General features: G+C 37.8%; 1 pseudogene; it reads left to right on the forward strand.

The window, feature by feature from the left end:
* Nucleotides 1-7,898: 7,898 nt before the first annotated feature.
* Nucleotides 7,899-9,011, forward strand: LOC143643383 (septin-10 pseudogene; annotated as a pseudogene).
* Nucleotides 9,012-13,530: the final 4,519 nt, after the last annotated feature.

Below are 13,530 nucleotides of genomic sequence, written 5' to 3' on the forward strand. Positions count from 1 at the left end.
TTCACTATCCTATCTTCTGCCACTTGAAATCTAACATTGTAGGTTTCCATTGTTTTTTTCATCTCTTCTACTATGCCTTTCATTCCCATAAGTTCTATGATTTGTTTTTTCAGACTTTCAATTTCTTCTTTTTGTTCATCCCTTGCCTTCTTTATATCCTCCCTCAATCCACTGATTTGATTTTTTATGACATTTTCCAAGTCTGTTTCAACCTCCTGAATTATGTGTTTCAGCTCCTGTATCTCATTTGAATTGTTGGTCTGTTTCTTTGACTGGCCTATATCTTCAATTTTCCTAGTATGATTTATTTTTGGGGGGTGTCTAGGCATTTAATTTCCTTAATTAGTTTATTTTACAGATTGTTTTCCCTCTTTTACCTAGGATTTTCTTGCTGGATGGCTTTGTTCTCTATCTGTTCTTTGGCATTCAGTTCCACTTATTCTAGACCTCTAGCACAGATTTTGTTTAATGGATCAGAATTTTTCAGTTCTTTTTTTTATTGTTTCTCATCTTCTGTATGGGTCCCTTTTTTTTTTTCTTAGGAGTGTCTACTAGGCATTATAGACTCCTGTCAGATTTTCCCAGACCAGAGTGGCCTCCTTTCAGGCGGAGAGTGACACCTGCATCAGTTTTTCCTGAGGGTGAGACCCAGCAGATTGACAGACTTTTCTATGAAGCCTCTAGACTCGATGCTTTTCCTATCCTGCCCTATATGTGGTGCTTGTCTGCCTGTGGGTCCCACCAGCATAAATTGATGCGGTATCTTTAACTTCAGCAGACTCTCCCTACATGGGGCATGGCTGAGACAGAGAAGAGGTTGTTTGCTGGCTTTAACTGCTTCAGTTTTCCAGTCCCTTATGTCTGAATTCCTTGAGGGAGGAATTCCACCTGACCTGGGCCCCACTCCTCTCCTGGGAAGGCACAGCCTCCAGGGAATTACCTCCTTTCACCTGACCAGCCTCTTCATCTCTCAGACAAGCTTAATTCACCCATGCTGGGGGCAGTTGTAGCCTCAGAAGCCTTGCAGTTGCTAAAAAAAAAAAAAATACCTTTTTAGAGTAGAACGCCTATTCCTCGGGTTTGTTAATCAAGAGCTTAAGTTGGTACACCGCCCTATGTATCTCCAGGTCCTATGTGGTCTCCTCCTTTTTTTAGGGTCCAGACTTTTTCAAGTATTTTGTGTTGTCCATTCCAAAAAACCTCTGTTGTTATTTTCCATCAGCCCTGCCCCCTCTGCACTGGGGCAAAAACTAGTAAGACTGACTTTTATTCGAGGTTTAGCTGAGCTGGGGGCCTATTTTTAGTAGTCAGAATTTGTTAATTAATTCCACAAATTGGAGCTTCGTTGAGCTTATTCCCTGCTGCTAGTAAAGTCTCTTTCCTTTCCCCTCAGGGAACCAACCTGTGGGGGAGAGGGGCCCCCTCCACAGTTTGCAGGACCTACGGCTCTGGCTGGGATTGCAGCTGGTCCAGCTTGTCCAGACTGGTGTACGCTGTGTGTCCAGTCACTGATGTGACCCCAACAGTTGTTCTGTACTGTTCCTGGCTATTTAATAGCTGCTTTGGAGGACAAACTAAATTCCACACCTCACTAAGCAACCATCTTGGACTCAGTCCTAAATCTTAAAAATGCTTCTTTGTATCCCTCTTCCCCAATCTCACTGGACTAAATCATCTACTAAGACGACTCACTTCTGTCCTCCTCCTGCTACTAATTGGCCCTTGCATTTTTAAGCTTCTCACCAAGTTTATTTCTTCCAGATTAGAAATCTTTCATAACAAATCAATGCTGATGCCAATATTTTCAGCCGTTCCAACCACCCATCTGGACTCCTCCCCTCTCAACTTAATTGAAATAGCCAGAAAGTTCTACACTCCATCAAGCAAGGTCTTACTCCCTGACAAGCCAGAAGCACCTACAGAAAACAGACCATTGTCCCTTGGCACTCCATAAAATTAAGAGGGGCGAACTCTCTGACTGAGAATTTGAGGCAGGCTAGAACGAGAGAGGGGAGAGAAAAAAACATGAAGGAGCCTTTAAGCAAGGATGGTTAATCAAAGTTAAGAAGGCCTGTGTCCCCACAGATACCCTGCCTGGGGATTACCCACTTACAGTAAACATCTGGCAGCAGCCAACCCATCTGAAGTCAAATGATCCCCATTTGAGTGGGTTACCTACAGAGAAGAATAGAGCCAACCACCCCATTCAAATGCACTATCTACTACCAGGCACCACCCTGGAGAGAAGGGGGAAGTGCTGGCATGAAGCTGATGCATACCCCAGAAAAGCCATGTTCTTTAATCCTCATTCAATATTGCTGGGTGGGATATTTTTCGTTGTTTTCATGGAGATGTGACCCACCCCATTGTGGGTGATACCTTTTTTTATTATTATAAACAACATACAAACATTCTTGATATACAAACATTCTTGACATGGTTACAATCAATGTCTCACAATATCATCACATAGTTGTGTATTCATCACCATGATCACTTAACTCATACATGCCATACTCCTAACCACTCCCTTCCATCAACCACTACAATTTCAATCTACTCAATTTACTTCAACCTTTGTTCCCTCTATTATTTATTTCTTATCCATATTTTTCACTCATGTGTACATACTCTAGACAAAAGGAGCATCAGACACATGGTTTTCACAACCACAAAGTCATATAGTAAAAGCCATATCATCATACAATCATCTTCAAGAAACATGGCTACTGGAACACAGCTGAACAGTTTCAGGTACTTCCCTCTAGCCACACTAATACACCATAAACTAAAAAGGGGACATCTATATAACATGTAAGAATAACCTCCAGGATAACCTTTCAACTCTGTTTCAAATATCTCAGCCACTGACACTTAATTTTGTCTCATTTCTCTCTTCCCTCTTTAGGTTGAGAATGTTTTCTCAATCCCTTGATGCTGAGTCCCAGCTCATTCTAGAATTTCTGTCCCATGTTGCCAGGGAGAGTCACACCCCTGGGAGTCATGTCCCATGTAGGGGAGGAGGTAGGGTGGTACCTTTTAATTAGGTGGTTTCCATGGAACTGTGTCTTCACCCATTCAAGGTAGGGTTGCTTACTGGAGTCCTTTAAGAGGGAACCATTTTAGAAAAAGCTTTAGAGCCCATACAGCCAGAGACCTTTGGAGATGCAGAAGGAAAGTACCCCCTGGGTAAGCCTTATGAAACAAGAAGCTGGGCGAGAAAGCTAGCAAACATCGCCATGGGACTTCCCAGCTGGCAGAGGTGGCCAAAAACCAAAGATTCCAGCAGATGCCATCCACATGCCTTCCCAGCTGACAGGTGATCCAGATGGCATCAGTCTTTTTTGAGTGAAGGTAACCCTTTTTGGTGCCTTAATTTGGACATTTGCACAGATTAGAATTGTAAACTTGCAACTTAATATAGTCCCTCTTTTTTTTTTTTTTTTTTTTTTTTTTTGCATTGGCAGGCACCAGGAATCAAGCCCAGGTCTCCAGCATGGTAGGTGAGAATTCTGCCACTGAGCCACTGTCGTACCACCCAACATATTCGCTTTTTAAAAGCCATTCTGTTTCTGGTATATTGCATTCTGGCAGCTTTAGCAAACCAAAACAAGGGGGGTAGGAGAAAGAGCCCCAATCAAGGAAGGGGGAAGGTGAATAAGTAAAGCTAATCTAGAAAAGCAAATGATCCCACATTGCCTATTGCCACTGGCCTCCCTCACCTGTTTTTGTGAGAGTGCCATCATGTCCTCTTACATGTTGTACTGGTTTGAAAGCATGATGTACCCTGTACCCCAAAAAAGCCATGTTTTAATCCTGATTCAATCTTGTGGGGTAAGCCATTTCTTTTTTCCTGAGTCAATATCATAGGTACAAACTTTTGAATAGATTATCTCCATGAAGATGTGGTAAGCCCAATTATGGGTGTGACATTTTGATGAGATGGAGATGTGACTCCAACCATGTCAGGTGACTCCAACCATGTTAGGTGGGCCTTGATTAATTTACTAGAGACCTTTAAAAGAGAAAACATTTTAGACAGAGTTCAGAACCAACAGAGAAGACAGAGAGAAAGCCAACAAAAACTTCAGAGCAGAGCTGACACAGATGCCAATACTTGGAGAACAAAGACATGGATATTTGGAGATGCTTGGAGCCCAGCTGACATCACCATGAGATGTTAAGCAAGCAGAAACCTGGAGAGAGCCAAGGGGAGCCAAGTGATGAATGCCAGCCCTGGAAAAGCAAGGTGAGGAACCCCCACAGGAACCGAGTCTGAAACAATAGAGCCCAGAAGCAAGGAACAAGCAGATACCAACTATGTGACTACCTAACTGACAGAGGTGTTCCTGATCCACCGGCCTTTCTTGAAGTAAGGTATCTTTCCCTAGGTGCCTCATAGGCTTATAAATGTAAAATTGTAATTTACTGTTCTAGTTCGTTAGCTTCTGGAATGCAACACACCAGAGACGGATTGGCTTTTAATAAAAGGGGATTTATTTTATTAGTTCTTCAGAGGAAAGGCAGCTAACTTTCAACTGAGGTTCTTTCTTATGTGGGAAGGCATAGGATGGTCTCTGTTGGCCTTCTCTCCAGGCCTCTTGGTTCCAACAACTTTCCCCGGGGTGATTTCTTTCTGCATCTCCAAAGGCCTGGGCTGAGCTGTGAGTGCTGAAATGAGGTACGCTGAGCTGCTTGGGCTGTGCTACATTGAGTCTCTCATTTAAGCACCAGCCAATTAAATCACATCATTCATTGCAGCAGGCATGCCTCCCAGCCAACTGCAGATGTAATCAGCAACAGATAAGGTTCACGTACCATTGGCTCATGTCTGTAGCAACAGAACTAGGTACCTTCACCTGGCCAAGTTGACAAGTGAATCTAACTACCATACTTACTAAATTCCCTTTACAAAAGCCATTCCATTTCTGGTATATTGCAATTCAGCAGCTTACAAATGAATACATGCATATTCCCAATAAATTTTCTCCCTGCTTACTCTTAAAAAAAATTCCATTGAGTTCTACCTACTGCAGTTCTGCATATCAGGTCCTGAAACTGTAGGTCAATGGTGGGATGTTTGGCATCTCACTCTGTGGATTTATACTTAAGAAAGAAGGAAATTAATATTGTAAAACTTGTATGTGTCAGACACTATGCTTGGCAGTTCATATATTATTCATTAATAGAACAGAGAAGCAGAATAACATAGTGATGGGGAGAACAATCTCATAAGCTGAACAGCCTGGGTTCAAGTGCAGCTCTGCCACTTACTAAGTCTGTGCATCTATTTTCTCATCTTCAAACTAGATATGGTGATAATAGTACCTTCCTCATGGCATTGATTAAATGATTAAAGGCTTAAGTAAGTCCTGTCCTGTGAAGTACTAGGACAGCACTAACTCTCTAACATCAGTAATCTTTTTTCTTTTTTCTCTTAAAAAAATGAAGATGAAATTAATACATACAATTAATTATTTTAAAGTGTTGAAGTTAGTGCCATTTCGTGTATAGTAATCTATTTTTATCTTCACAAAAACCCTGCAGATAGTATGAAAATATTCAGTTTACAGATGAAATAACTGAAAATTCAGAGAGGTAAAATAATTTGCTCAAGGTCATTAAGCTATTAAGAGCTTAACGTTAATATTAGAGCCTTAGTTTTCCAGGCTGCTGTTTTTACTTAAATAACAGGAATTTATTGATTCTATTTCAGAGGCTAGAAGGCTGGCTTCCTCCGAAGTCAGTAGCTTTCTAGCTAGAAAGCCATCCTTGGCTTTTCTGTCACATAGCAATGTCCTTTTCTTTCTTTCCTGGGTTTTGAGTTCTTCTGACTTCTGGCCTATGGTTCCTCCCCATAATCTTCTCTAAATTTGAATATCACTCTTTTTCTAAAGGACTCTAGTAATCCAGATTAAGGGACAACCTCATTCAACTGGGCCACATCTTAACTAAAATAACATCTTCAAGAGGTCCTATTTACAATGGGTTCATACCCACAGGAATGAAGAGCAAGACCAAGAATGCATCTGAATCCGGGGTATATCACAAGCCACCAAGGTACCATACTGGTATTTGAACTCAGGAATGCTTCAAATACATTCTAGCATTGAAATTCATGGAATTATTTCATGTAGGAGCTCCTACTGGGCCCTCCTGATAAAGTGAAGAATAAGAGGAAAAGGATCTAGTAACTCTAACTAGGGGGAGGAAGAGAGAAAAAGAAAAAAATAGACGAAAGAGATTAATTCAGATAGATGATAATGCAATGAAGACTATAACAACTGATATTAACAGGCAAAAACTGGAAAATAACCAAAAGTTCATCAACAGGTGAATGGATACACAAACTAGTATAGCTATACAATGAAATAATAAAGAATGAAATACTGAAACACACAACATAGATCAATCTCAGAATCACTGCGATGGATGAAGAAAGCCAGACACAAAAGGTTACATGCTATATGATTCTATTTATATGAAATTCAAGAACATGCAAATGAATCTATATCCACAAAAAACACACAATTCAATGGTTGTCTGACTGTGGGCTTAGAGAGGGATAAACTGCAAAGCCGCCCAGAGAAAAGTTTTGGAGTGATAGAAATGTTCTGCATTTCATGGGTGTATTTATATAGTAAAACTCATCAGCTTGTACACTTTAAATGCATGTAGTTTATTGCTTGTAAATTAAACCTCAATAAAGTTGATTTTAAAACATGGGATGGGACTGAGGAATGGAAGGGGGAACTATGGTGTATACATACAATGGACCAATGAGCGGATGCAAGAAGAAATGAAGTTGTGAGGCATGCAACTAAATGAATGAACCTTCAGAACTGCATGTTGAATGAAATGTCAAGAACAAAAAGGCAAACATTAGCATGCCTCAATCATATGGACTAATTATAATATAAAAATTCAGTGAACTAAAGTCGAGAGCATAGGTTATCAGTTTAGGGCTTATTGTAAAAGGTCCTAGATTGTAAGCTCTTACAGCAGTCACAAATATTCAGGAAGTATAACAGTTAATTCTAAATTCTGAGATACTGAGCTATTTGTACATAATATGGTCTTCCCAGAAATTTTGGGTATTTATATGACACCTGAGACTCAGAGTTAGAGCTCTGAAGCTATGAAAGTCAGCTGTACCACATACAGGAAGTGTTTAAAAAGTTGAGAAAATAGGCAGGCCACAATGGCTCAGCAGGTAGAGTTCTCACCTGTCATGCCAAAGGACCTGGGTTCGATTCCTGTGTGCCTGCCCATGTTAATATAAAGGAAAAAAAAAAAGTTGAAAAAGTGATCAGACATCAAGTAGAGATATAAATGAAGCTGATCTGGGTAGGACTAAAGTATAACAGAAGATTGAGTAAAGGATAACATCATCATTCACATTTTAAAACTTCAACTTCTGTGTGAGACTAAAAGGAGAGATGTTTTATTTGGTACAAAATTTATATTATGTGTAGCACATTTCCTAATTTAACTTACATGGTCAGTTTAGTTGAATACCATAAGTACATGAAATCTTGAATAGGGCGTGAGATTTTGTTGGTTTGTCCAGGTTAGTGTGATGTCCAATAAATCCCAAAGTGATTTGGACAGTAAATAAAGAAGTATTTGCAAAAGCCCCCTTGAGGAATGGGGAGAAAAAGGAAAATATTCAATATTCATTTATGATATGCCAAGCCCTTGATTTTGGGGTTAACCCCTATGAAACTTATCCCTGCAAAGGATAAGCTAAGCCTACTTAAAATTAGGCCTAACAATAACCCCCAGAGAACCTCTTCTGTTACTCAGATGTAGCCTCTCTTTCTACGCCGACAAGGTGAACTCACTGCACTCCCCCACTGTATGGGACATGACTCCCAGGGGTGTAAATCTCCCTGGCAATGTGGGACACATTGTTTAATACCAATTTTGAAGACTGAATACTCAAATTTTTCCCACATGTTAGACTTAAAACTCAGAGGTTTGAACTTCAGGAATACAATGTTCAATTGAAGTTGACTGTTGTGAATACAGTGGGATTTGGTGACCAAATAAACAAAGAGAGTTATCAACTTACAGTTAACCACATAGATGCTCATTTTGAGGCCTATTTCCAAGAAGAACTGAAGATTAAGTGTTCTCTCTTTAACTACCATGTTTCTTGTATCCATGTGTGCCTATACTTCATTTAACCCACAGGCTACTCTCTGAAGACCCTTGATCTCTTAACTATGAAGAGTCTTGACAGTAAGGTGAACATTATACCACTAATTGCCAAAGCAGATGCAATTTCTAAAACTGAATTACAGAAGTTTAAGATCAAGCTCATGAGTGAATTGGTTAGCAATGGCGTCCAGATACACTAGTTTCCACCTGATGATTAAACTATTGCTAAAATCAATGCTTCAATGAATGGACACTTACCATTTGCTGGTGTAGGAAGTATGGAAGGGGTAAAAGTTGGAAATAAAATGGTCAAAGCTCGTTAGTAAACTTTGGGTGTTGTGCAAGTGGAAAATGAAAACCATTGTGACTTTGTAAAGCACCGGGAAATGCTCATTTGTACAAATATGGAAGACCTGTGACACAAACCCACACTCGACATATGAACTTTATAGGCAATATAAACTGGAGGAAATGGGGTTTTAAGACATGGGCCCTGAAAACAAGCCTGTTAGTCTTCAAGACCTATGACACCAAAAGACATGAAATTTATGGTGAGCTTCAGAGGAAGGAGGAAGAGATGAAGTAGATGTTTGTGCAATGAGTAAAGGAGAAAGAAAGCCATGTTGAAAGAAGCTGAAAGACAGCTACAGGTGAAATGTGAACACCTTAAAAGAGTCCACCATGAAGAGAGACTAAAGCGTGAAGAAAAGAGAAGACTTTTGGAAGAAGAAATAATTGCTTTTTCCAAAAAGAAAGTTACCTGTAAAATATTTCAGAATCTGTATTTTGCTGCATTGGGTAGCACCTTAAAGAAAGACAAGGATCGTAAGAACTCCAATTATATGTAAAACAGAGGTTCCGAAACTATACATCACAGAAGGCAACCGCAAGCAAAAGTTATTAAAAAGTTAGAGTATGCTTTATAATATTTTTTGTTGTTCTTATCTCCTATGTCATTTATTAGTTCTATATCTGACACATGACCACAGTAACTGCCATTTGTGGAAAAACATTTTCAAGTATAAGGTCAAAATATATATGCTAGAGTAGATGATACTATTTACATACTTACTGCTAGGAATTTTTCAACTGTTGGTTGGAGATGAATTTAGATCATTTTTCCCTGTTGCCAAGTTATTAATACTTTGTAGTACATTGTACCAAAGAGAAAAGTCTCAGTGCCAATTAAAATACAGAACTCATTCCTATTATATCTATCAGGTTGCACTTATGTTTCAAGATAAACCTTTTTCAAAAATATTCTAAATGTAATATTTGAATTGTTGGGAATATATTTTGATGTGTATTATAAATTTTAAGCTGTGTAACCTCTCAATAGTTTTACGGAAATTTTTAAATTTTGATATAACTACCTAATTGGTAATATCCCAGGCTTTTGTACCAAATTATATGACCTTCTATGCTTCAGTATGCCTTAATGTGATTGATGTATTGGTGTAATGAAACAAAGTATGATTAAAAGTAAAATCATCAGGTGTATACATCCTTTTTTCTAGTGATAAGCACCTTTGAAAACTGGGTATATTACACAATTTTCATTAGGATGTATGACTGACTTTTGCTTAAAACTGTCTTCCAGGGAAAAATAAGAAGGTGGAGTCATTTTATTAAAAAAATTTTTTTAAAGAAAATAGTTATGAACATCTGAATAGTATAGGTGTAAGAAATTCGGATAATTCATATCTCAAGGAATATTTGAATTCAAACTGTCTTAATAGTATTCTCAGAGCAATTTGGTGATTTCCAACCTTTTCTTAACATTCTTAGATATATAGTTTTTCGTTTTTTGTACCTGAATATTTCTAAATAAAACTGACATCTTACTCTTGACAAAAAAATATTTACTTGGTATTTCAAGAACACACACAGTTTTGATAGTTAATCAAATGGTGTTTAAGATACTGTTTAATATTTAAAATTCAAGTAACTGATCTCTGTATTTATAGATATTTTCCTTCCTTGTTTGAATTTTAAATTGGTTTATGAAATATATTGTACAAACAGACTTTATAATGACTACTTAGATTTTTTTTAATTTGCCTATAGCTAAGCTAACTAAGATTTCCATTTTAGGTGGTTAAGATTTCTATATATTAATTGTTTAAATACTTGTGTCTTCAATTTTCCTGAAATGAGGAAATATTTAGTAACATAGGTCATTACTATAGCAATGCAGATATTTGTAAGAACTTTCCACCTGATATTTTGAGAACATTCAGTTTTGACAGCTGATCAAATGGTATCTAAGTATTTAAGAACTTTCCTATCTAAATATGTAGATTTTTTTCCTTGTTGCCTCAGTTTTCAATTGGTTTATGAAACTTACTGCACAAACACAGGCTTTGCAATGATTATATGGATACTTTATGTAGTTAAGCTAGCTAAGATATCCATTTTTAGTGGTTCTAAGGGTATTGTTTGTTTTCTCAAACATGGGATGGGATAATGACTACAGTGGTGTGTAGAGCAGCGCTACTTTAGATTAGACGGTCAGGGATGGTCTTTTTACAGCTAATGAAATCTGTGCTGAGAACAGAATAATGATAAGAGTATTAAAGCATTAAGAAACAAAACGAGATCTTAGTCCAGAGGCACCCAAATATTCTCAATCCACGACAAACTGAGGGCAGTTTTACATTGCCTTGCAAACTGCTGCAGAAAAAATAAGTTGTTAAAGGTTTTATTAAGCACTGGCAGTTCTAAACAACATCAGTGATAAAATATTCTTCCCTGTTAGAGCAGACAGTTTCTATACCAATGCTTTTAGTAATGATGCACAGCATCAGAAAATTCTGTGTGGCTTGCAGACCATGCTAATTTTTACTAAGAACAGTGGCAAACTTAATTTTTTTTAAGCTTTCATCACACCTATTTTTCTTTGGCAGTACTTCTCCATAGTGCATGGCTTCATGTTTGACTTTTATCAGAATTAGGCTTGATCTACTAATGATTATGTCTAAAAGTCACCCCCAGAGAATCTTTTGTTGCTCAGATGGGCCTTTCTCTCTAAGCTAACCCCACAGGTGAACTCACTGACCTCCCCCCTACATTGGACATGACACCCAGGGGTATAAATTTCCCTAGCAATGTGGACACGACTCCCAGGGATGAGCCTGGCCCTGTCAATGTGGGATTGAGAAAGCCTTCTTACCAAAAGGGGGAAGAGAAATGAAACAAAATAAAGTTTCGGTGGCTGTGAGATTTCTAATAGAGTTGAAAGGTCATTTTGGAGATTACTCTGATGCAGTATATAGACATTTCTTTTCAGTTTTTGGTGTATTGGAGTACCTAGAGGGAAATATCTGAAACTGTTGAACTGTAATCCAACAGCCTTGATTCTTGAAGATGATTATATAACTATAGAGCTTTCAAGGTATGATCATGTGATTATGAAAACCTTGTGGCTGACACTTCCTTTATCCAGTGTATAGATGGGTGAGGAAGAATAAAAAGACAAAAAATAAATAAATAATAAAGGGGGCTGGGAGATTTGGGATGCTTGGGGCATTCTTTTTGTTTGTTTGTTTGGGACATTCTTTCTTATTTTTATTTTTATTTTTTATTTGGATTAATGAAAATCTTAAAAAATTGATGATGAATGCCCAGCTATATGATGATCCTGTGAACCACTGATTATACTCTTTGGATGGCTATATGGTATGTGACTATATTTCAATAAAATCGCATTTAAAAAAAAGAACTAGGTGTGAACAGCTCAATTCTTATTTTGTCCATGGGGTTCCTAGTCCATCTGAGTACTTAATGATAATGGCAGGCCCTGCTGGCCAACTAAGCTCACAAATGTCAGCTGAGTCAGGAAAACTGGTTTCTTTGTTTGCTTCTAATTTTTATGTTTGACTGAGAATCTCCTGCAGACCATATTATGAAATTGATCAGACCTCATCAGCCTCAGGTCATGTATGAAATGCCTAATTTTTATCAATTAAGAAATCGAGACCCAGTGATATTAAATCATTTTCATACTAAAATAGCTATACCCAGAATTGAAGTTAGGTTTTTGCACTCCACCACACTGCCTCCACTATGTATTTACTGAACACCTTCTGTACAACCAGCACCATGCAAGAAGAGACAGCTCATAAAAGATCTAGAAGAAATGGTCTCTGCTGTTGGGCTCTGTCTTGGAGCCCAAGAACAAAAAGAATGAATATACTAGATAAATTAATTTAACATTTCTGAGCACTTATCATGCAAAGCACTGAGTTTGGCACTGTAATAATAATTAACATGGATCAAGGGTCTACTAGTCAGCCTGCCTGCAATTAAGCATTTCATATCTGTGTCTTATCTAACCCTCACAACAGCACTTTTAAGTAGACAGATGAGGAACTGATGCTAAAGAAATGTTAAATAGCTTGCCTAGGGTCACCCAGCTTGCAAATGGAGATCTGGGCTTCTCCTGGGGTCTGCTTGACTGCAAAGTCAAAGTTCTTAACCAACAGGCTTCACAGCCTCTCCATTATCACGTGGAAGGGATGAAAAAATTATAAGCAATGGCATTAATCCCTAAGGTAACTATCGCCTAAAAGGGGAAACAAGGTTTACTAATGCAATAATAACCACAACTTCTGACTACAGAGTCTAAATACAAGCTACATGTTAAAAGCAGTTTAGACCACTCGTTTTCAAACAAGGAAAAGGCTTTCCATGGCACATCTTCCCCTCAGTGAGTGTTAAGAGTTCAACTGTGTCCTCCCAAGAAGTATGTAGAAACTGTAACCTGTGTACCTATGAATGTGGCCTTATTTGGAAATTGCATCATTGCAGACATAACCATGTTAAGATCTGTTAAATATTTGATGAATAAACAAATGAATGCAAGTGATTCCTGAATCTTCTTAATGGAATAAAGCAGAACAGAAAAATGTCAGGACTCTTGTGTTAGGACTTTTCAATTTTCTTTTTCTTTTTTTTTTTTTTAAACTTTTTTTCATTAATTAAAAAAAATTAACAAACAAAGCATTAAGATACCATTCCATTCTACATATACAATCAGTAATTCTTAATATCATCACATAGTTGCATATTTATCATTTCTTAGAACATTTGCATCAATTTAGAAAAAGAAATAAAAAGACAACAGAAAAAGAAATAAAACGATAATAGAGAAAAAAAAGATTATACATACCATACTCCTTATCCCTCGCTTTCATTTACCACTAGCCTCTCAAACTAAATTTATTTTAACATTTGTTCCCCCCTATTATTTATTTTTATTCCATATGTTCTACTCTTCTGTTGATATAGTAGCTAAAACGAGCATCAGACACAAGGTTTTCACATTCACAGAGTCTCACTGTGAAAGCTATATCATTGTTCAATCAT

This window comes from Tamandua tetradactyla, chromosome 8 (genome assembly GCF_023851605.1).
Source record: "Tamandua tetradactyla isolate mTamTet1 chromosome 8, mTamTet1.pri, whole genome shotgun sequence".
In the NCBI taxonomy this organism is placed as follows: Eukaryota; Metazoa; Chordata; class Mammalia; order Pilosa; family Myrmecophagidae; genus Tamandua; species Tamandua tetradactyla.